Source organism: Rhinolophus sinicus, chromosome 6 (assembly GCF_057876585.1).
Source record: "Rhinolophus sinicus isolate RSI-liver-muscle chromosome 6, RSI-T2T, whole genome shotgun sequence".
Classification (NCBI taxonomy): Eukaryota; Metazoa; Chordata; class Mammalia; order Chiroptera; family Rhinolophidae; genus Rhinolophus; species Rhinolophus sinicus.
Window position 1 is genome coordinate 52,723,211 of NC_142506.1, and position 22,994 is coordinate 52,746,204.

A 22,994-nucleotide genomic window follows, 5' to 3' on the forward strand; every position below is an offset into this window, starting at 1 on the left:
TGTTTACGTGTTGCGCCCTCACTTCAACTTGTAGCACAGGATACTAAGAGGAAATTGGAGGTGTGGACTCAGGCCTTGGGGAGGGAGGGCAGCCTCCTCCCACCACTGCCCCAGCGAGGCCAGCCTGGCCTGTGGTGAGGCTGACAATCAGAGAAGATTCACAGAGAACAACGCCGGACTTCACGATCCCACTGCTCTCCCCACAAGAGACAATCTCCCTTAACTGGCAACCCACCCAGCAGGTCTGGATTCCTTTCTTTCTTTCTTTTTTTTTTTTAAAGAAGCCGACAGTTTTCTGATAATGTGCTTTTAGGATTGGACAATCAATGAGAGCCACGGAGTGAAGTGGCACTGATGGAGTATGTCCTGCCTTAGGTCAGGCTGGTCCCTTGTTCTGGAGACGTGGCGTGGAGCTGGGCCGTGCCTTGGCGGGAGAGGCCAAAAGCAGCATTGGTGACTGGACAGTCTGAGAGAACCCCTCTTTCAAAGAAGATTGTTCGTTTGTTTTTTCAAATGCATCTAACAGGTGCTCATGGAAGATAAATGAGGAAGGGACACTCGTGGCCAAGCAGGGTACAGTGTCCAGCCCAATAACAAAAGCCTTAAGGAGGGCCCAGCTCTGGCCTCTGCCCCATCCCTGTTGTCACGGAGGAAAATTGCCCTGCTGTTCTCAGCTCTGATCCCACAGACTGACTCACAGTTTTAACCATATAAAACTGAATAGATAACTACAATCAGACTCCACTGAGTTTTTCATTTTTTGTGAAATAGAAGTGGATCAGTAGATCTACAAAGACAAGTTTATTCAAACAGGGGAGGCAACAGGAGAGAAGGCTCAGAGACAAACCTAAGAGTAAAACAGACAGATTCTGCCAGAAGAAAAATTATATAGCTAGACTAATAGAAAGGTGAAAATTTGTAAGAAAATGCCTGGAAAGTCAGAAAAGAAACAGAGTTTGAATATAATACCTTATCTGATGTGCAGTTATTTCACACGGGCCGTTCATGGAAAGGTTCAAGTAAAGTCCATGTGACAGTAGAGTTTTTGGAGATTAGGGAGGAGACTGCTGGGGCCTGGCCCCTTGGGATGGACAGTGTCCCTTGCCTTCCCAATAGCCATTTGTCCACGTCTTCTCCCCAGCAGGTAGTGGGCAGAGATTTCATTCAGAAAGTGAATCATGATTGGCCTAAACCTCTTTTCATTTTCACCAGTGATTGGTCTATAGAGGGACAAGCAAACAGTTCTACCAATAAGATCCCAGGGGAAATCTCCCTTCTGGAATAAAGAGGGAGCCTAGTAAGGACAAAAGGTGTGCCTCTGCCCTCTCTTTCTTGCTGTGGGATGCCAGTGAGAAAATGACAGCTGGAGCTTTGCTAGTCAACTGTGCACTCTGAGCCAACAAATATTAGGATGAAATGCCAATATACAGAGGATGATGGAACAGTAGAATGGAAAGAGTTTAGGCCCTCGAGGTACCTTTGTGCTGGAGAAGTACCCTAAAGCCACCCATCCCTCCCGACTCTTGTTGAGGATAAGCCAATTCTTATGGCTTAAGCCATGGCTAGTTGGTTTTTAACTCAAGTTCTAACTCTAGCTAAGGGATACACCAACATCTGTTATGTGTCTCCTGTTTCTTTAAATGATCTATTAAACCAAGTTCTTAGGAAATGACTTACATTTAAAAAAAAAAAAAAAAGCTTTTTTTTTTTTTTTTTTTAAATCTGAGAGCTAAGTAAAAGGTTATGGAAAAATGGAATTCTTTACAAAAATAACACACAGCATACATATTTGCTTGATATTGTGAGAACCACTCAGGCTTAAAGAAACATTTTATAATGTCTGGTTCTGTTGATCTTGGACACAGTTATCTTACTATCTGTCAAATGATGGGATCCCATTGCGAAGCAGCCACTTCCTCCCCCAACCCCCTTTTTTGTTCTGGTGATGCTAATGATCCCAAGGATGACAGACACAGAAAAGAATGCAGGAGACAAATGGGGGAATGCACTCAATTCACATGAGGGTTTAATGAGTCAATCTAGATTACAAACCCCTCACTGGCAAGATTATTTCTCTGTAGTGATTTTTTTCTCACCCACCTCTATTATTGTTTACAGTCTCTGTGCCAACAACAGTAGTCACAGAGTTTAGAGCAACTTACAATTTGTCAATAGAGATTTAGTGGCCTGAGGTTTTGATCTGTGGCTTTTGTTCCAGCCAGATATTTCCATGGAGTTTAGATTAATAAAACATGAAGGAATTTCTGGTATAATGCATATCTCTGCTTTGCTCTTTGATTGCATATTAATTATATGCATACATCTTCCTTCTAAGAAAATAGAATCATACATCTCTAAGCTTTAACTTCTTGCCCAGGTTCCCATTGATCTTTCCTCTATTTTTTTTTTTTTAGGAGAAAATAATGTAATAAAAATATGGACCAGCACTTCGGTTTTTGTTGTTGCTAATAACAGAAACTTATTAAAGCAGCTCTTTCATCCTTCATCATGGGAAAGAGCCGGTGCTAGCAACGCCTGGAACTGAAGGTCACGCTGTCTGGCTTTGTGCGGACAGATGGCCATTGCTCATCATATTAGAAAGAAGCTCGATGCTGACTTCTGGATATCAGCTATTCACTCTGTATATCGAGTGATGATTTAGCATTAGGTGGCACCAGCCCTCATGCTGTCTTATCTCCTGCCACCTCCATGGAAAATATTTGGACAGTGTACCTTACTTTCCTGTCCTCCATATGACACAAAAACAGACTCTATAATGCATCTAATAATGATAATAGTAAACAATATCGTCTCTGATTATTGGCATTTTGTTTTGCCAACTAGGTATTCTGAATTTAGGATCGCAAGGGGCAATTTTGTAAGTTATAGCACGGGGGACCCAAAAACAAAAACAAAATCTTGTCAAAATAAAGCAATAGGAACACTGGAGTTGGGCTGGGAACAGGAGCTGAGCAGGACATCAAGAGCTGGTCTGTTACTTGGTTTCAGAAGAATATTAACTTCCTTGGGTGTCGTGGTTTTATTGATAAATTCTCTGCTCCTGAAGTAGCTTAAAGTTCTCTAGAGCAGCTATATTGTTAATTCTCATTGAATTCCTGTAAGTCAGTGTCTTCCTAGGTAAATGGAAGAGCCAGGCACATAGCACAGGCAACTCTTTCCTAGGTGATGTTTCATTATTGGTGTCAGAGAGATGTAGAAGATTTGTTTTATTGATTTATATTCCTTACCACACTCCACAGTGGGTAGGATGCAGTATCTAGAATACATACTGTCTAATAATAGAGAAAACATACATAAATAGAGAATCAGGGTTAGAGAAAATGTGGACAGGATTGGAAGACCATAATACAAGATATTATGAGATACACCGGCCATAAAGTCTTATACTGCTACCAAGACCGACTGACAAATTTGGATCTAAGTTTCTTGGTTACCAGAGCCAAAAAGGAAATACAGTAAATTATAACATAGTCTCAATTTCAGAATTCACATTTTCGTCGAAAAACAGGCATGCCACTTTTTTAAAAGATACAAATGTCTCCTGACTCTCAGGCCTTCCTAAAAGTTGTGCCATGCATCTTCATAGGCCACAGATACTTGTAATGGGCAATGACCTTAACTGATAATGAGTACAGTAGACGCTTCCCACCCTGTATCAGCAATAGCCACACGTAACTGAGATATGACACTTCGCCTGTGTACAGCACAGAGGTATTTCTTCCAGAAGGACTTCGTTATAGAGGGTCAGATCTTTATGTGCGGGTTCTAAAGAAGCATATATTTTCAGATGTGTCGCAGAGGATATACCCCATTTCCAGGTCAGCTGTTTTGGGCTGAAATGTGTCCCTCCCAAAAGCGTGTGTCGGAATCCTAACTCCCAGTGTCTCAGAAGGTTACTATAATTGAGGACAGCGTCTTTAAAAAGGCGTTGAAGTTAAAATGAGGTCTTTAGGGTAGGCCCTAATCCATATCACTGGTGTCTTTATAAGAAGAAGAGGTTAGGACACAGACATGTACAGAGGGACCATGTGAAGACACAGGGAGAGGCGCCCATCTACAAGGCAAGCACAGAGGCCTGGAACAGAGCGTTCTCTCATGGCCCTCAGAAAGAACCCATCCTGTGGGTACTGTGATCTCAGACTCCAGCTTCCAAGAGTGTGAGAAAATACATTTCTGTTGTTTAAGCCACTCAGTCCATGGTGCCTGGCTGCAGCAGCTCTAGACTAGTACACCAGCCTTGGGAGGGATCCTGCATGCTCCCTTTTCCTTTCCCGAAGGGCGTCCGCTGAGCTTTTCTGACTGATTTTCTCAGTTACTCCCTCATACAGCATTTAGAAAGCAGGGGAGGGCCTGGGAGCATCTCCCCTCACGCCCCAACACACACAATAGCTATGGAGGCAGGACCTAGGCAGTGAGTGAATGAAGAGGTAGCTGGTGATTTCCTAAGCTCAGGCCCCATGTTTAAAATGAAACTGGGCTCCCCACCCCCAGACCAAGATATCAACCCTAGAACCAACATAATATCTAGGCATTTGTTTCTAAGTTACGAGGAAATACCTGTGGGAAGCAACCTAAATTCAGTAGTATATTCAAGAGACTGAACAAAAATTCTGTCAAAGGGGAAGGAGGCCCCATTGGAATAGGGGCTTTTTCGAGGTCTGTGTAACAAATAATGGAGGTGGAAGTGGAAGATTGTCTGAGGGCTAATGAGTGACACAGGTCCCCTTCTCAAGGGATATTTTTAAGGCTTCCACTCCAGGGGTGGACTAGCACAATATGGAATTATTTTATATTTGGTAAGTGCCTTCTCCTTTGCACACTAAATGCAAATGCACTATCTAATTTGATTTTCACAACATTCCTGAAAAATCAACAACTGTCACCCTGCTTCCTGATAAAGAAACTGGGACTCAGAGATTAAGTGACTTGCCTAAGCGGTGGAGTTAGAGTTTACCTAAAACCAGGTAAATTCCCCAAGGCCTGCCAACTAGCCTGGTTTTGCAAAGTAGAAACGGAGCAGTGCTCCCGGAGTTGCTCAGAGCTCGGGAGCTAGACTTTCAGCTCAAATCTCCATTCAATGTCAAGTTTGTTTGATACCCTGGTGCTTTGTTGTCCTCGTCCGCAAATAGGAATAGTATGCTCTACCTCAGACTCACAGAACTACGGTGAGATTAAATGATATATTGTGTTGGAGCAGTCTAGACCATTACCTGGCCTATAGATAGTGTTCAGTGACGGGTTACGTTTACTGACTGGTTGCTTTCCTCCACCCTCCTCTGAATCACTTTCTTTTCCCCTTCTCTCTCACAGGCGATTCTTTTTCTAAATGTTACCCCGCAGTGTCCTATAGAACACTGTAGACAACAGGCATTTCAATGTAGAAAGCTGGATCCCAGCTCCCCTATCCTACCCCCTTCCCTGGAATTTTGGACCAATTCTTAGCATCCTGAGTAATAAGCAAATCTGAAAGAGAGCTAATTCTAATCTTTTCCCCTAGGACCTCCGGAGTGGATTCAGGTTTTTTTTTTTTTTTTTTTAAAGTAGAGCCACTTTCACTTTCAAGGGTCCCAAAAGTGTTTTCGGCTGACAGTCCCCCTCTCAGGCCCCAAGATCTGGCTGGGCCACTTCCTCTGCTCTCATCAGAATGCAGGCCACCCCCAGGTCGGGAGTGTGGGAAGAGCTGCCCTGTTCAGTGGGCCCAGGAACTCGCTGGAATCTCTGTCCAGCCCAGAGCTCCCCAGCACGTCAGAGAGGGACTTAATGAGCTAGGCTTTGGACCTGGAAAAGAGAGGGGAATTACAAATGCCTGGTGCCTGCTGAGAGCACAAAGGGGGGATTATGGCCCTGGAGGTGAATGGGGGCGAGGCGGCTGAGAAAGCAAGACTGTCACCCCGGCTCATTCCTCTCATTCCTTCCAAGATTTCCCTGGTGCCAGCAGCGCAGGAAAACCACCCGCGTCTGGGCCCTACCTGCTGCCAGCTAAGCCCCACCTAAGCCCAGTGCATGGACTCCATGTGGGTCTCCAGAGCTGCCCTCCCCACTTCAGCCCCCGAGGACCCTCCCTAGGATGCCAAACAGAGGGAACCACTGGGTTCGTTTCCTGTTTCTTTCTGAATTCTCACTGCGCCTGCCACCTACACAGCATCCCAGCCAAACTGCTGGATGTTTAAAGAGAGACTGTATCCAAAAAGATAGAAGAAAATGTGCCATGGAGAAAACTCCAAGCATATGTTTGAATTGTCTGGAAATAAAGGTTCAGATCTGATAGGACCTTTCTACGAATCGTCAGTTAGAAAGCCATGTTTGGTGCTAGGCACTGTCTGCCCCTTCCTAGTCACAGATAAGAGGGCTCAGGGCGAGAGAATGGTACAAGCAGGATGAGGCTTCCTATTACACCTTCTAAAAACTGAGTTTGACTTGGTCCCTGGGAGCCAAGCAAGTGAGCCCAGGTCACTTTAGCCTCTGTCAAGGGAGCCTTTAGTTATTGAGTATGTTGGAATAGGCTATGGTATCAGGGTGGGTGGAAACAGGAGGGAGGAAGAGAGAGAGAGAGAGAGAGAGAGAGAGAGAGAGAGAGAGAGAGAGAGAGAGAGAGACTGACTAAGGAATGAAGTTCTTAGCTTAACATTTTCAACATCTGTGAGTGGTATGGAGAAAGATAAATTGGTAACTTGCCACCATTGCTGCATTCCAGTGGGTCTTCTGAATTTCATATCCCCTTTAGCTAGAGAGGAAGAGAATAGGACAGGGGACTGTAGGCTGGTAGGCTGTAGGGAATGGCTCCAAGGGTGTGGCCAGGAGGGGGCTGAGACTCTACAGTCTATGGCTGGGCATGTGACCTCCTGCCCAAGCTGTGGAACCCTCACAAACCCCCACCCACCCAAACATCTCTGTTCTAAGTAAGGGATGGAGCACGCCTACTAAAGATGGGGGTTGGGGGGGTTCTACCTGTGATTTGACTTGTAGTAAATCAGGTGAATGAGACTCTACGATTACTCACTGTGGTTGCACATCACTTATCAAATGTATTCTTAACAAATCACGGCAGTGGCAACGTAAATCAGCTAAGTTACTTGTTTCTATTTAATTCCTTTAAAAAAAAAAAGAAGTATAGATTGCTTGCCATGTGCCAGGCACTTCCTCCTTTAGCTTCTTCATGGAAGGCATTTTGGAGGAGCTGGACTTTGCTCTGTGCTTTGAGACTAAGAGGGCAAAACTCTTAAGATGCTGATCATTTTCATATTTATATCTCTAGCTTTATTTATTGATGGCTTTCTAAGGTTTTCCCTAAGGAGTGCCATGTTTCGGAATGAGTTGAGAACATGTCAGTATTTGGTGCTGCTGGAGTAAGAAGCACTTTGCTATAAGCTAAGATCAGTATGCAGAACAAAACAAAACAAAACAAAAACTCCAGTCCACCAGGCAGAAGACTCATGGGCCATTTATCTATATGCTCCCTGGGGCCATATGGCAAAACAACATAAAAGGAATAGATAACACAGAAGAGAATTTACAAAGCTGCGCTGCTCTCTCTCTCATGCTTCCATTTTGTAAGAAGTCTTTGTTAGCACTTACTTTACATTTTACAATAACATTAGCATCACCTATTTAACTCTAAGTTTTACTTAATCAATTGCTTACCATAATTCTTATACAATTTCTTCCCTTTTCCTAGAAATTTTTGTTGCAATTTTATTTTTGTTTTGCTAGAGTACTTCCTTGAATGAGTTTTTCAGAAAACGTAAAATGGGATACATGTGGAATCCTTGCATGACAAAAATATTTTTACGTTTGCCCTTACGTATGAATAATTATTATCAAGTATGTATAGAAATCTTGGATCACACAACTTTTTTTCTAGAAAGTTTGAAAACATTGCTCATTTTGGTTCTAAGGTTAAGTATGGGATGATACTGGAATGATTTTCTTTGTTTTAAAATAAATTAAAGCAAAGAGGTTTGCTTTAGTTTCTTGGAAAATTGTAAGATTTTCACGGGAAAGGCAAAATTGTCCCAAACCTCGTCTGCATAGAACATTTTGCATGATGTATTTCTCAATTTCCTTCTGGGAAGAAATTAATATTCCTGATAAAATGCTTAAGTAATTTTTAAATAAACTTTAATGAGCTTAAAGAGAGCCTGCCTTTGGGAGATTAGCTTCGCAGCCACTCGGTGGACTGTCAGTCAAGAATCTAATGATCTTTAACCAGCTTCTTTTCTAGTCCCTCCTTTTTTTCTACAAATGGGTCCACCAAGGGACAAATCTTCACAGTGGTGTGTTTTCCAGAGTTTTCCTTTGAAGTAACTGCTCATAACTTAATTTTCTGAAAAGGTTTTTTTTTTTTTTTTTTTTTTAATCTTTATTTTTGGAATTCAGAAATCTCCCTGGGACATGTCTAAGTGTAAAGGATGGCACTGCTGTTGAGGGATCACATGGATGGGAGGTCTAAGAAAGCCATTAATTTGTTCTGAAATTTTTAACCTGCAAGTGTTGAAAATGAGAGCCATGAAAGTCCTGGAGGAAAGGGTTTGGGATGGCACTTCACTGGTGGTGTGCAGACACACCCTCGTCCTATAAAAAGCACCCTGCCAACTGCTTGTCAAACCCTGTAGACTGGAAGAGCCAGTAGTAAACACTGATTGGAACCATGCTTTCACTCCATGCTCCCAACCCCCGCCCCCCACAGTGGTTCCAAACTTTAACCCGAATCCAGACCAGTTGAATCCAAATTCCTTGGGGTGGGGTTCAAGCATCATGACTGTTATTCTTATAATCTCAGGTGATTCTAAGTGCAACCAGGGTTGAGGACCACTAACATAAATATATTTCTGCTGCACTAGACCCCTATCCCCAATTTCTACCTTTGTTCAATTTCCCCTAAACTTTGTTGCCATAAAGTGTCTTCATTGACTTTCATGTATTTTGACCCCCTTTGGTCATCAATGCAACAACAATTTGTAGCATTTTTCATGCCAGGATCATGCTAAATTGTGAATGCTTCCCTGCCTCCCTGCGGGGAATCCCACACAGTGTAAAGAAACATCCTCTTCCACCTCTCCCAAGCTCTCAATGCATCCCTCACTACCTGGGACACAGACTGCCTTACTTGTTCCTGGATCCTTAAGCAAGGTACTTTCCTGCTCTCACCCCCAGGTTGTCTGCCACCCAGTACTTGCGCTCATGATTCTTTCACTGCATCCCTGCCTTGTTGGAGTGAATAGATAGGTAGTGGCAGCAGGCCTCCCCAAACAGTCCATTACTGGGGCAAAACTAGTCCGAGCTGACAGTCTTTGTGCACTGGAGACTCAACATGAACAAAATGGCCACATGAATGTAGAAGGAAAAGCAAAACATGCTGCTAAGACTGGCTCTCAGAGCCTCTTGGCCCGTGTAACATTTCTTCTTTCCCAATCATTCCAGTGCTTTCTGCTGTCCTTCTCTCATGAATAAGGCATTGGGTCCCTTTCTCCTTATCTTCTTTGGGTAGTCAGAGCCAGGAGGCATAACCAAGAGTATATTTGGCCGAGTATAAAGGGAACATGCGATTTTGTGGTCAATTTATTTTCACCTCTTTCATTCTCAGGGGTACATGGTTTTCGCCTCATTGATTTTCTGTGTTCATTGACTTGAAGTCTGCTGTGTATGGGAGGTTGCTTCACGTCTTCTCAAGCCTTCTCTTTTTATTGCCTTGGCAACTCTCTGCCTTAAGCTTGTACTAGTTTGAACTAATCTCAGTGGTTTCCCTATTTAATATGACACTTGTATTTTAGTAGCAGTATTGCACTATTTAATTTTTATATCATAAATGCTAGAGTTTGAAGGGATCTTACAGGTCATTCTATTTCAGCTCCTTTATTAAATATGAGGAACACTGAAGACCAGAAAGGTTGATGGATTTGCCTAAAGTCACACAGCTAGAAAAGCAGCAGAACTAGACTTCCTCCTTAGACAGGAACGAAGGAAAGAATGGGGAGAGAAAGAGAGAGAGAGAGAGAGAGAGAGAGAGAGAGAGAGAGAGAGAGAGAGAGAGAGAGAGAGAGAAAGAGAGAATGGAGCAGAAATCCTTGCCTTCAGGCCAATTGGGCCAACTTAGGTCACATGCCCACACATAAACTAGTGTGGTTGCTAGAGGGAGACCAGGAGCTGTGCCTACATTCCCGAGCCAGTCTCTGGCAAGGAGAATGGGTTTACTATGATTCACTTAGAACCATCAGCACCTACGTCTGGAGATGGGGACCAGGTCAATTTCTTATGTATCGCTTGAGCTTCATAGGGGAGAGGTTGATCAGGGTTCCCCTAGAAAGAAAGATGGCAGGAGTGGAGGGGTTGGGTAGGCAAACAGAAGCCATTAGACCGTCACTTTCATATGGGTAGCACATGTCATTGAGCCCTTTCCATAGACAGTAAATGGCCAGCTCTCGGTGCTATTCTTGTTACTACGTATTAAAGGCTGGTGACTTGGAGGATGAACTAAACATTTTGAACTTCCCCTTCATGGGGGGAAGGGGTGATGAAGTAGGAAGAGAACCAGCCATGGCCCCTCCTACCTGTAGAAACTCTGCCCTGTGACTTGAGTGGCCAGAAGGACGTAGGCTTTCCTTCATGCTTTGAGGCAGCTGTCCCACCTGATTTACAGATGGGGTGCCTGGGTCAGGGTCCTACCCTTAGGTGCCAACTTTAGGTATGGGCTGTGTGGAAAGTTCAGTCTGAGTAGGGATGCTACTGTCTCAGAAAGGTTTGCACTAACACAGAGCAGAGACATTAGGGGCTTTGCCTGGAAATTTCCTCTTGAATTAACTAGCATCCTCTCTTGCCAAAAAGCGATTCTTTTCAGGTGCGGTTGGCAGTGTGTGTCACCTGTCAGAGTCATAAAGACTCTCCTAGCCAGTTAGCTATGTGCTTGTCCTTTCCTGGCGTGGGCTTTTCCCTTCTTTCCGAAGTTTTTATTTATTACCTTCCACGAATGCTCATCTCAGGGCAGAATTCCCTCCCCACCACGATGCATTGTTTGGACTTTAGGCCATTCCTAGCACTTTTTACTATTCTGAGCACTACTCATCTCAATTTATTGTCCTGGCTTTCCGGGGCTGCTCCACTGGGTGTGTTTGATGGAGAGGGCTTTGAGGTTTGGGAAAAGCATTTTTGAGACGCTTGCAGTTAGATAACATCCCTGGGTCTCAGGGATCCTTTTTTAAGCATCATCCCCATCTACATTAATCATCCTGTTTTTGATGCGTAGACAAAGGATGTGGAACTGCTTCTGCAGGCCGTGGGGAGGGGGCTGCTTCCAGGAGCTGCTTCGTACAGTCTGGAGAGGCAGCTTCAGTCTGAGTTGTGGGGGCGGTGTGGAAAAGCTTTTGGCTCGTGAATTACAATAAGGATTGGAATCAAGAGAGCCCACAAAGATTCTGCCCCTAAAGCTGTTTGACTCTTGTTTTCTTTTCTTGGAAATGAGGCCCCAAGTATTAATGTTTTCCCCCACTGAATGCAATTATACATGTAGAGTGCAACAAGAGGGGAGCCTCAAAAATTATATTCTCTCTCTCTCTCTCTCTCTCTCTCTCTCTCTCTCTCTCTCTCTCTCTCTCTCTCACTTACTTGAATGCTCGGCATCTTCGGGAGTGTCTGCTGGTGTATGGTGAGCCTGGGTGATACTGTTTTATAAGGCTGGGATGTCCTGTCCTGTTGGGCTTATGGGCAGCTCCTTGTTGCCTCAGAAGCCACTGCCTTCAGTCCGTCTGGCTGAACGTTCTGACGCCCCACTGGCTGGCTCAGTCTGGCTCCAGGACCTGAATCAATCCTGATGATAGAAAGATGTCTGCATTCTCAGCCCTATCTACCATCCACTAACTCTGGAAATCAAGTCAGAGGCTCTGCAGACTCAGGATGCCACAGCTGTGTCACACCTGCCAATGTCCTTTGCTCCCAACCAATGCCAAGGATAAACTTCGATCTCTTGTAGGTCTGTTGAGTTGTTGCATCCGCCATATCCCGTGATGCTCCATTCACCAGCTGCCTGCCTATTCTAACACCTACCTCTGATAGCCTCTCCTTAGCAGAGTCCAGCCCTGAGCCCTAGCCTGCAGGACAGGTTTTTTTTCATACCACACAAAGCTCTTGTGAGCCTTCCTCCCTGGAGCTGAGCCACACCATACACCTTTGCCCACCCATTTGGTCAGCAGTCCCAACATCCACCTGGTTTCTGGTTCCTGAGGGCCTGCCCACTGCCTGGGTTCATCACCCCATTGAACAAACCCTATTGATGCCTCTGTCATGCCTGATGAGCTAAGCCCTTGGATACTATACCATAGACTGATGGTTAGCATATGAGAGCTGTCATGCCTGGGCTGTGCTGAGGTGTTGCAAGGGGTCCAGGCATCCATATGTCCCTCAGAGACTGAATCTAGGATGCCTTATGCAACCACGCACATTCTGTTTTGAAATTGTGTGTAGATGCTTCTGCGGCTAATTGAACTAGATATAAATCCATTAAAGGCCTTGCCAAATTCATAGCATCTTTACCATTACGTACCTTCTCAATCAATACCAAACATATAAGCACAACACAGTACAATGCTGAAATCCAAGAAAGGCCTCCTTTGCAGTCCCTTTCTGCTAAGTCCTTTGGGTTACAGTACTCTGCCTGCAGTGGACCACTCCTAAGAAACCGTTTGTTCTCCATCGAACATGGATCTTTGCTGGTGGTTTTTCCTGCCAGCTACTATTGGTAGGGGCAGCAGCTACTGCTGTTGCCTTCTCAGCCAGCTCCATAGCTATCTCAGGCACATGGGCTTGTACTGGCCTCAGAGCCGTAAACATGTGCAACTGCCTCAGGGTGAATGTTTCAGAGAGAACATCCCCTGTTTCTCAGCTCTGTTTTGACTCCAAGTTTCTAAGGAATCCACATCCATAAAGGCTAATAGAGGACTTGGGTCCTAGAAATTTCCAAGCCATTTGAGGACCCTGCTTTGTTCCCATTAATATTAGAGGCAAGGTCTAGATTCTGTCATCTGAGCCAGCATCAATCTAAATATCCCTTTCTGTAGGAATGAACAGAAGGAAAAGGCAGCCGGAACAATTAACTTCCACATTAACATTCTGCCAAGACTAATGCAGACTTTACCAGACTATACATTCCTGATGGAAGAAGCTGGGATTCTGAGCCTGCCCCCACCACGCCCCCGCCTTACCACATGCCCAATGTACCCAAAGGTGAGTCTGAGATACTGGATTCCATAGGAAATCCCTGAGCAATAGGCTGGTTGAAGCCTGGCCTTAAACCCAGTATAGCCTTCTCATGCTCTCTGAACCTCTGAAGTTGTTACAGAGGCTCAAAGCTGTAACAAAGGAGGGCATGGGACAGGGGCCGAATCCCAGAAACCTTGTTCGGCACCAGGGCCCAGGCAGTCATGGGCCTCCCTCGTTCTCGGGGGAGCTGTCCCTGGTATTGAAGTAGACCATCGCCTGTCTCTGCTGTGGGGGAGAGTTATGTAAATAATGCCTGTGTCTCAAGTGCAGGGAAGTCCTAGCTGGAACTTGGGAAGCCCAGCCAGCTCGTTATGGTGTCCATTGCCTTTGGCCTGCTCTTTCTGAGTCCGTAAGCAAGCACAGGAGAGCTAGCTTGTTGGGGAAGTCGTGAGAAGGACAGAAAATAGAGGCTCTGGCGATTCCACACCAGTACCAATAACACATGAAATGGAAGCTCCTGAGCTCTGAAAGAGACAATGACAATAACGGCTTCCTTGTTCCTGCCCATTTAAGAAGCGCTCACCCAGGAGCCTGGGACAACATTCTAAGCCCAAGTGCCTGGATTGAGAGAAAGCCCAGGACAAGTAAGGTGATCTGGCCTGTTGTCGTGGCAATGACAATTTTCCCTCATGCTTTGTGCTGTGAATACAGTGGAGAAAACAGGTGGGCATGGTCCTTACCTTCATGGCACTTATGGTTTGAAGGAAGGCACAGAAAAGAAAAAGAAGTAAACAAACAAATGAACTAAAACATATATATTACATATTATATAATATATATTATATATACATATATATGTGTATATGTACTTATATATGTGTATATGTGTATATTACTTTTGCACCAACCTACTATACATAGGTTGGTGCAAAAGTAAATGTGGTTTAAAAGGTTAAAAAAAAATTGCAAAAACTGCAATTACTTTTGCACCAACCTAATACATATTCTGATAAGGAAACAAAATGTGCAAAGAGAAAATGACAGTAGCCTTACTATTTATTCCTGGGTCATGAAGGATGGGAAGGAATCAGCCTATTCATGAGTATGGGGTAAGAGTGTTTGGACTGAGGGAAAAGTGGGTTCAAATGCCTAGGAAAGAGCTTGCTTCTTTAATGAATTTAAAGAAGGCTTCTATGAGATGAGGTCATAAGAACTGCGTCCCTAACAGCACCCAAGGGCAGGAAAAAATGCCTAAGTGAAGATGAACTGAACTAACTGAACAACTGAAGTTAACCAGTAATTCAGAATCTAGTTCAAGTTATCATTTCAAAGGGAGGCTGAAATGCTCAGGAATCCATCATAGACTGACCTTGAATTCTACTGTAGTTATATACTAAGACTTTCAGTAGTGCTTTTTTCAGTAATTTTTCACTACCAAATAGAATTCTATGTTGTACCATGACATGTGCCTTTAAAAGCAGGAGAGAACTGTATTCTCAGTGGGGAGGAGGAAATGGCTAGAAAGAGGAAGTCTTAGAAAAAACAAAGAAGCAAGCCAAGGCAGAGACAAAGCTCTTATCTGCACAACCCCAGATTCTGGTCAAGGAAAGCTCAACGAGATCAGAGACAAGTCGTAATCTATGATAAACAGATGGGGAGACGAGAGAGCTGTTGTCAGTGGAGGGACCTGGAAAGAGCCGAAAGGATTGGATTTGGGGAATGGAATTTTCTAGGCCAGGTCAGGTTGCCTGACAGCCAGTTAGTCGGAGAAGGACGGTGATTGTCCAGAACGATTATGCAAGACCCAGATGCTGGTGTGGGGGCCAAAGTTTACAGGGTGTAAGTCAATGTATGTATGTGTATGTATTCACACTTGTGAAGAATATTTCACAAGGGCAATGTAAAATTGCTGAGGACCCTCCCAGAAGAATCCTGGGCAAGTGAAGGGCCCTGAATCTTAAACTTCATTCATTTCACAGTACATCTGCCTGTGCGCAAGTCCCCTCACAGAGGGCTCCTCATGCAAGTTATGACCTAACTTGACTCAACATAGGAAAAAGGCACCAAACTTGGGTCCTGTGTTGAGGGAGAGTAGGGAGAAAGAACCAGACATGTTGGAGTCCATCACCAAAGAGGACACCAGGGCGAAACTAAACATGGCTGCAGCTGCAGGGAAAGGACAAAGAGAGAGAACCAAGCCAGACAAGTGGTGGGTCTTCTGTCTCCTCAGTTGGTTGTGCAGCGAGGATGCTTTCTTGACTCAGAGTCTTCTTGACTTCGTTCATAAAAGGGGATTGTGGTCACTGTTGGTAATTAGCCTGTGACAGTTATACCTTAGGCTACACAAAAAACCACGCGTGTTAAATCCCTTGAATGTTAAACACCCTGGAACTACCCTGACCTGCCGAAAAGAGCAATGGTAGGAACAGCTTTAAGTCACTTTGAAAAGTGGAGAAATGCTTTTTTCCAGACCACTTGCTTTTCCATCTTGAAGTCTCTGACCACCTTTCAAGGTCCCCAGTGCCCTCAACTTGCCCTAGCAGTCAGCCATCCCTCTCCCAACACTTCATCCTACCCTGCTAATGATTGAAATTTGCTGTTAAACCTATAATTTTTCTTAACAGTTTCCCTAAATTCTAACTTCATTCTTCCTGCTAACCCTATGAAAACATATGCACTCAAATCAAATCTCATTCCCTCTGTGACTTGTGAAATAACTACTTTGATAAATTTCAATACAGTGAATTTATACTCAGCTTGTAAAGGCAGGCTTCATGCACTGATATTTCTAGAAAGATTGTTTTCATTGAGCAAGAACTTTCTGAGCATTTACCACATGTCAGCCGCTGAGTTAGGCCCTGCCGGTAGAGGGATGACTAAGAGAAAGTCCCTGCCTAAAGGAGTCCGTCACCTAGTGGGAAAGGCAGACACACAGTGTGGTTAGTGCTGTGCAGAGCACAGCCGGAGCATTTGGAAAGGGGCTCTGGGAGAAAGCAGGAGAGACATGAAAGTTGAGAATCTTGAGAGGAGATGCAAGATAGCAGAGTAGATAAACGCTGTGCTTGCCTCATCTGTGAGCACATCAAAATTACAACTAAATTATAGAGTAGTCAACCTGGAGAACCAGCTGCAGTTTATCTGAAAAGAAGTTTTATAACCAAGGATATAAAGAAGCTACATCGAGACTGGTAGGAGAGGCGGAGACGTGAAAGTTCAAACCTCCGGGTAGCGGTGGAGAACCAGGAGGGATATCTTAGCCACAGATATTCACCCCAAAGAAGCGAGGAACCCCAGCCTCAAATCAGTCTCCCCAGCCCGGAGTACTGGTGCCGGGAAGAGGAGCCCCTCATCAGGCTGTGAAAAACAGTGGGGATTCCGACTATCCAGCTAGGACAGAAGGCTGTGGGAAACCCAGACGTCCTCTTTTTTTTTTTAATTAATGGCCCGCGCACAGACTCACTTGCTCACAGGCACTCACCTTGGGCTCCCGCGGAAGGATGGTCACTCAGGAGATGTTGGAGACATACGGAGGGACAGACTGAGGTGTGTGGCTTCAGGGAGAGGACTAGAGAACAGTCGGCATGTTCCCTGTGTGAGATCCTTCTCCTCCTGTGCAGCAGGCAGGCAGGCGCCATCTTTCCATTGTTGAGCCTGCCCCCTCCGGCCAAATCTGAATCTGATTGGCCTGGTGAGCTCCACTCACTCCATCCTGCTGACTCACGGGGACACACCCCACCGAACTTGCCCAACACCAGAGGCATTTTCTCTGTGAGCAGCCAGCCCCATCCACATTGCATTCTTTCTTGAAAAACTGTTGAAGTACACAGGACTGAGGCTGGTGGCAGGTGGCCTCAGTGTGCTCTGAGACTTTGCTGAGTAGCTCCAGGCTCAGCACTGGCACCAAACCAGAGTCTACATTAAAAAGAGTTGATCACAACTCTTCCCATGCTAGTGATTCCCTGAGACCCTACCTCACCCATCTCGTGTACTGCACAAGGCTTTACCAGGGCCTAAACCTTAAGGGAGCCAGCAGGGGGCAGCAGAACTTGGGGTGTCCTGACTTTCTGTGGAGCTACCCCAGGCCTGGTACTGTTGACAGCCATTCTAAGTTTGCAGCGTGGCCTCTCCTATGCACCTCCAGGGTTAGCACAGGCAGCAAACAACTGAGGATTGTTTTGTAGCTCCTCCCAGGTAGTCCCTGGCCTCTCCCAAGTAGCCCCAGAACTAACACATTTGCAGGTTGGCTTCAGACCACAGCAGAGCACCACTCAATTAGCCCCACAAGCAGCACACCAAAAGGGTGGTCTCAACAGGCATCAGAGCCCACTGGGGAAAATCCCACTCAGTGGGGTAAGCCCCTTACACAGCAGCCTGTAAGCTGTGGATGTGGCCAAGCCCCACAGCCAGTCAGCCTGAGGGTCAATCCATCTTGGCACCACTGATGAACCAAGAGCAATCAAGACTCAACTATAATAGGAGGGCACATACACCCACACAAGGGACACTCCTGAGGCACCCAGCTCAGGTGACCAGGGAGACTGCGCCACTGGGCCCCACAGGATACCTACTACATAAGGCCACTCTGCTAAGACCAGGAGACACAGCAGCCCTACCTAATACATAGAAACAAACACAGGGAGGCAGCCAAAATGAGGAAACAAAGAAATATGTCTCAAATGAAAGAACAAGAGAAAACCCCAGAAAAAAAAAACTAAACGAAATGGAGGCAAACAACCTAGTGCTCTATTTTGCCTGTAAATTGGATGACATGAGTGACCCTAGAGGATTAACCCCTCCGTAGTGCCAAGTGGGTACTAGACTAGTCAGCACTTCTTAAATTATATAAGTGTCTAACAATGTGCTGTATACCTGAAGTTAATATAAAATAATGTTGTATGTCAACCGTAACTTCTAAAACCTTAAAAGCGGGGAGAAGGTGAAGGAAAATAAGACGTTCAAATTTCCAGGTATAAAATAAATACATCATGGGAGTGTAATGTACAGCATGGGGAATATAGTCAATGATATTGTGATAGCGTGGTACGGTGTCAGATGGTTGCTGGACTTATCACGGTGATCACTTCTTCAGGTATATAAATGTTGAACAACTGTGGTGTACACCTGAAACTACTATTGTATGCTAACTATGTTTTTAATAGAAATCTTTTACAAAGTTGAGTATCTTAAATGCTGGTTCAGTCTGGCAAAGGAAATACTATAGGACAGAGGAATCTTAGCATGTCTTTCAGATGACAATCTGTGGAAAGTCTCCAGTGCACCTTGACCAATCAAGGTGGTGACCGGTGACTTGGGAGGCTGGCTCAGTCTTGAGTATGTTCTTCCATGGACCAGATTATATCTGAGGCCTCTTCCTGCTGACAGTTGGGTAGAAGTTGGTTTGGAACTATTTCACAGGAGACCAGATGAATGGCCGAAATAGTGACTGCTAATTTATTCTCGAGTCCTACCTTAGTGACTGAGGGTGAGACAGCCAAACACAGAGTGACTTAATATTGTCGGTTTTGCTTTCTGACAATCCTGTTGCGCTTTATAGATTCAGTGATTTTGTAGGTATTAGCTGGAGTGCTAGGATGTCCCTGCAATGTTAGAGTGGCTATAAATCCATTTATTTAAGATTCTGGTATCCTGGGACTTAGCTCTGTGAGAAAATGGTGATTGTAAAAGTGACTGGCCAGGCAGGGTGTGGTCTTCAGAAGCAAAATGCTACAAATTGGGTTGAAAACATTTTCCTCTGATGATCTGGATTGAAAGGTGATAGAGCAATTTGGTTTTGCTGAAAGAGATGATTGTATAAAACTGTAACACGTGTGGCCATTCTTTTCAAAGCAGTATGGAGAACTGTCTTTGCTGATTTAGATCATAGATCTGGTCTGGGCATCCATGCCCGGTGTTTGGTTATGTGAGGCACCTAGTGCATTTTTCATGCTTGACACGAGGACAGTTTATGAGATTGCAAATATCTACATAACCTTGGTGTTCTGACTCTATATGCCCTGTTTCTGCAATGGCAATCTTAAATGTTTGAAATGACTAATAATCTCTGGAGGTGCTAAAACCATTACTACCAATATCTAATCTTGGGGGCCCACAGAATTGTTTTCACTTTCACTTTCATGTCTGAACAGTTATCTACCCAACTGCCCCCAAATGGTGCTTCTGTCTCTGCAGGTCTTCATCAATCCTATTAGCAGGTTTGACTCACGTGTTAAAAGTTCAAAATAAAATCAAATAATGCAGATAACATTTTCAGGTTTTTCTGTCTTTTAGTTTTTTTAGTGTGCATCTTAAAATTATAATCTCTCTATTTCGTGTAACTTTAAAACATTTTTCCCCTAGGAAATTTTGTAGCATCCTGAGCTTATTAAAAACCATTTTTGAGTCTCCTTTCATTGCAAAGCACAAAGGGGAAAAAGCTGCAGTTTCCTTCTGTTGTGGGTTGAACTGTGTCCTCCAAAAAGATGTGTTTAAATCCTCACCCCTGCTACCCGTGAATGTGACCTGATTTAGAAAATAGGTCTTTGCCAATGTCATCAAGTTCAGATGAGGTCATACTAGATTAGGGTAGGCCCTAATCCAGTAACTGGCATCCTTATAAGAGGAGGGAAATTGAAACACAGGCACAGACACACAAGAACTCCATCATGTGACCGCAGAGACAGTGATTCACGGTATGCTACCACAAGCCAAGGATTGGCTTGCACCCCCCGGAAGCTGGAAAGGCAAGGAAGGATCCTCTCCTAAAGCCTTCTGAGGGAGCATGGCCCTACAGGTAGCATTAGGAAACCAACACAACTTCCTTCTCCTAAACGTGTATTAAATGTAGGGTCCCTGATACAATGTTTGCCTTTTGAAGGGTTTATGAACACCTATGCTTATTTCTGAGACAGGCAAGTTGTATTACACAGATGACTCCTTATCTCGTAGGATGTACAGCCTTCCAGAGGAATGTCTCAGTTTCCTGGGCCTTAGTGAAACAGCCTCACAGATGGGCCAGAGAGGATGGCAATGCTGTTTGTTACAAAAGGTAGAGATAAAGCAAATGTGGCCAACTGTAAACAATTTGTGACTATAGGTAAAGGGAATGTGGATATTTATGGTGATGTTATTTCAGCTTTTCTGTAGGATTGAAAAATTTCTAAATGAAAGTCAGGAAGAAAAAATTTGATTCTTCTCGAGAAAATATTTTATTGGCACTGTATGTTTGGCCTGCACTCTCTTGCATGATGTTAACTACTTTAAAATGAAAGCATTTTAGGAACCAGTAGCTCAATAATCCCTTTTCTTTTATGAATGATAGTCACAGGTGATGGCTGTTTGCATTAATATCCAAAATAAAGACTTGGGATAGTCAACAAAATAAAAACTTGCCTAGAGAGTGCTTCCCCAGGGTTTGACTCATGCTACTCAGTGTTCTCCAATATTCTTCATGGCATGGCACATGTAGAAAATGGTAATATTCGTCTTGCCAATGGGGTGAGGTTGTTAAGGTCTGAAGACAACTAGCCCAGATGCTCTAGCTGCCTCCAGGATGGAGGGGTCACTGTCCTGGCACCCCCATGAGCCATCTGGGCCACACAAGTGCACCATTGTCTACAGGCTCGGAAACTCTGCTTCCATGCATGAAAGTGCCATGAACTGTTTTAAACATGATTTGAAAGGTTTGCTTGAAAAAAGCTATCTAATATATGTCCAACACACTGTGGATTCATACTTACGATGCTGTGAATGAATTTAGGTAGAGCCCTGTGCATTTGCAATAGCACTACCAGTGCAGTGACGTATCTCTCACACGATTCCGTCTGTGTCATCACTCATCGCAACACTCGTTATAATGGATCTTGAGTTGTAACAAGGTTAACAACGAGGCAAACTCCTACAGGAGCATATGGAGCAAGTTCAGGAGCTAATGTTCTATCTCTGGCTTTTGTGATTCAGTCCACCTTCAAAGTATTGAGTTGAAGCAAGAAACGAATCTGAAAACAGAAGCCTGGAAAAGAAAAGTTAACGAGGCTTAACCCAACCTTTTCCCATGCAGTAACATTTAAAGCTCAAAATTCTGAAGTTCTAAATAATTAATTTAAATTTATTTAAATGTCTCTATTAGGAGGCTGCTTTAAATGAAGAGTAAAGAGTACTGGCTGGGCTTACAAAAGTGGTTCTTAACCCTCTGGTGCATCTGAATAGCCTGGTGAGTCTCTTAAAAGCACTGGCGCCTGGTTCTTCATCCCGGAGAGATGCTGATTCAATGGGTCTGGCACCCTACTTTTCAAATGCCCCCTCCACCCTCACCCTAGGTGATTCCACTGTGGCACCAAATACTGAAGCCTAGAATCAGAAGGTAATAGTAAAAAAAAATTGAGAACTGTGAAGTGCTTTACAAATAGGAGACATTCGTTTCACTCTGTAGCCACTATATTTTCCTTTCTGTCTTCTCCTCCTAATTTCCCAGCATGCTTAGCTCAGTCCATTTGGAGTGGAGTCCCCATGGCCTTCCTTTCTATCGCCCGGCAAGGACCCACATACCTGTGGTTGGCACAAAAGAGGTACCTGGAAAGTATCTGCATGAGTACTTGCGAGCGTGCTACTGATTGAGAGTTGCTTTCTTTCTAGAGCCAAACACTGCTGTTTCTGTGTCCGTTATTAGTCCAGATTAATCACGCCTTTGCTTCCTTCCATTAACGTGGGAACCCCTGAGTTCTCAGCTTTGACTGAATTTCTGCACTGTGTGCCAGGTAGGATGCAGAAAATCAAGTAGTTGGGCCACAGCTGAATTCCAGACTCACATGCCAACTTCTTTTTTCAGAGGACAAGTTTGATGATCAAAAAGCAAGCATGGAAATAAGATGATGGATAGCCAGGGATCGAAGTGTGACTTTAAATTAATGCTGAGATTTGCAAGAGGCAGCTAGTATGACCCTAGAGAAGTAAAAATCACACAGGGTCAAGCACCCTGATGATGATGACGGTGATGATGATAGCATTTACTATCTGTCAGACCTTGTTCTAGAAGCTTTATACCCCTGTCCTCACTTAATCCTCACAACAGCTCTATGGGTTAAATTCATCATCATCTCCACGTGACAGATGAGGAAGCTGAGGGTAGATTGATTCTAGGCTCGATTTTGTCATTAATTAGCTGTGTGAGCCTTGGATATGTCACTTAACTTCTGAGGACCTCAGTTTTCTGATTGGATTAGTAAGTGTGAGGCTCCTTTCTACTGGATGATTCGGTAACTTTGTGAGTTATTAATTCCTAATGATCTCTGTTCTCCTTGTTTCATTTAACCAAGACAACCTACTCCTGCCGTTTATCTTATTGAGTTGCTACAGTGATTTATTCTTTTCTGTCCCTGCCTTATTTTGTTTTTGATTAACCTCTCTTCTGATCTCTCAAACTATTCTGCATTTTGACAGACTTCCTTCACTTCAAGATGTAAATGGTTTATCTACATATGTCAACACTGGAGTTTGGGGACTACCACTCACATAGGAGCTGATTACGACAGCTTGGAATATTAGTGAGTCAAGCAATGTCATTTGCCTGAAAATAACAGAGTGTAGAAATGAGTGAGAAAATTATGAAAATGACAGCAATGGTACCAATTGAGCCATGGCACCTCAGTGTGAGTTATTGTTACCTTTTATCATTTTTTCATAAATGTTGACCATACAACTACTAGTAAATTTGTGATTTAAAGAATGACACTCATAGTATACTAATGTATCTGGTAATGATGCAATGGCAAAGTTAAGATTTTCTGTTT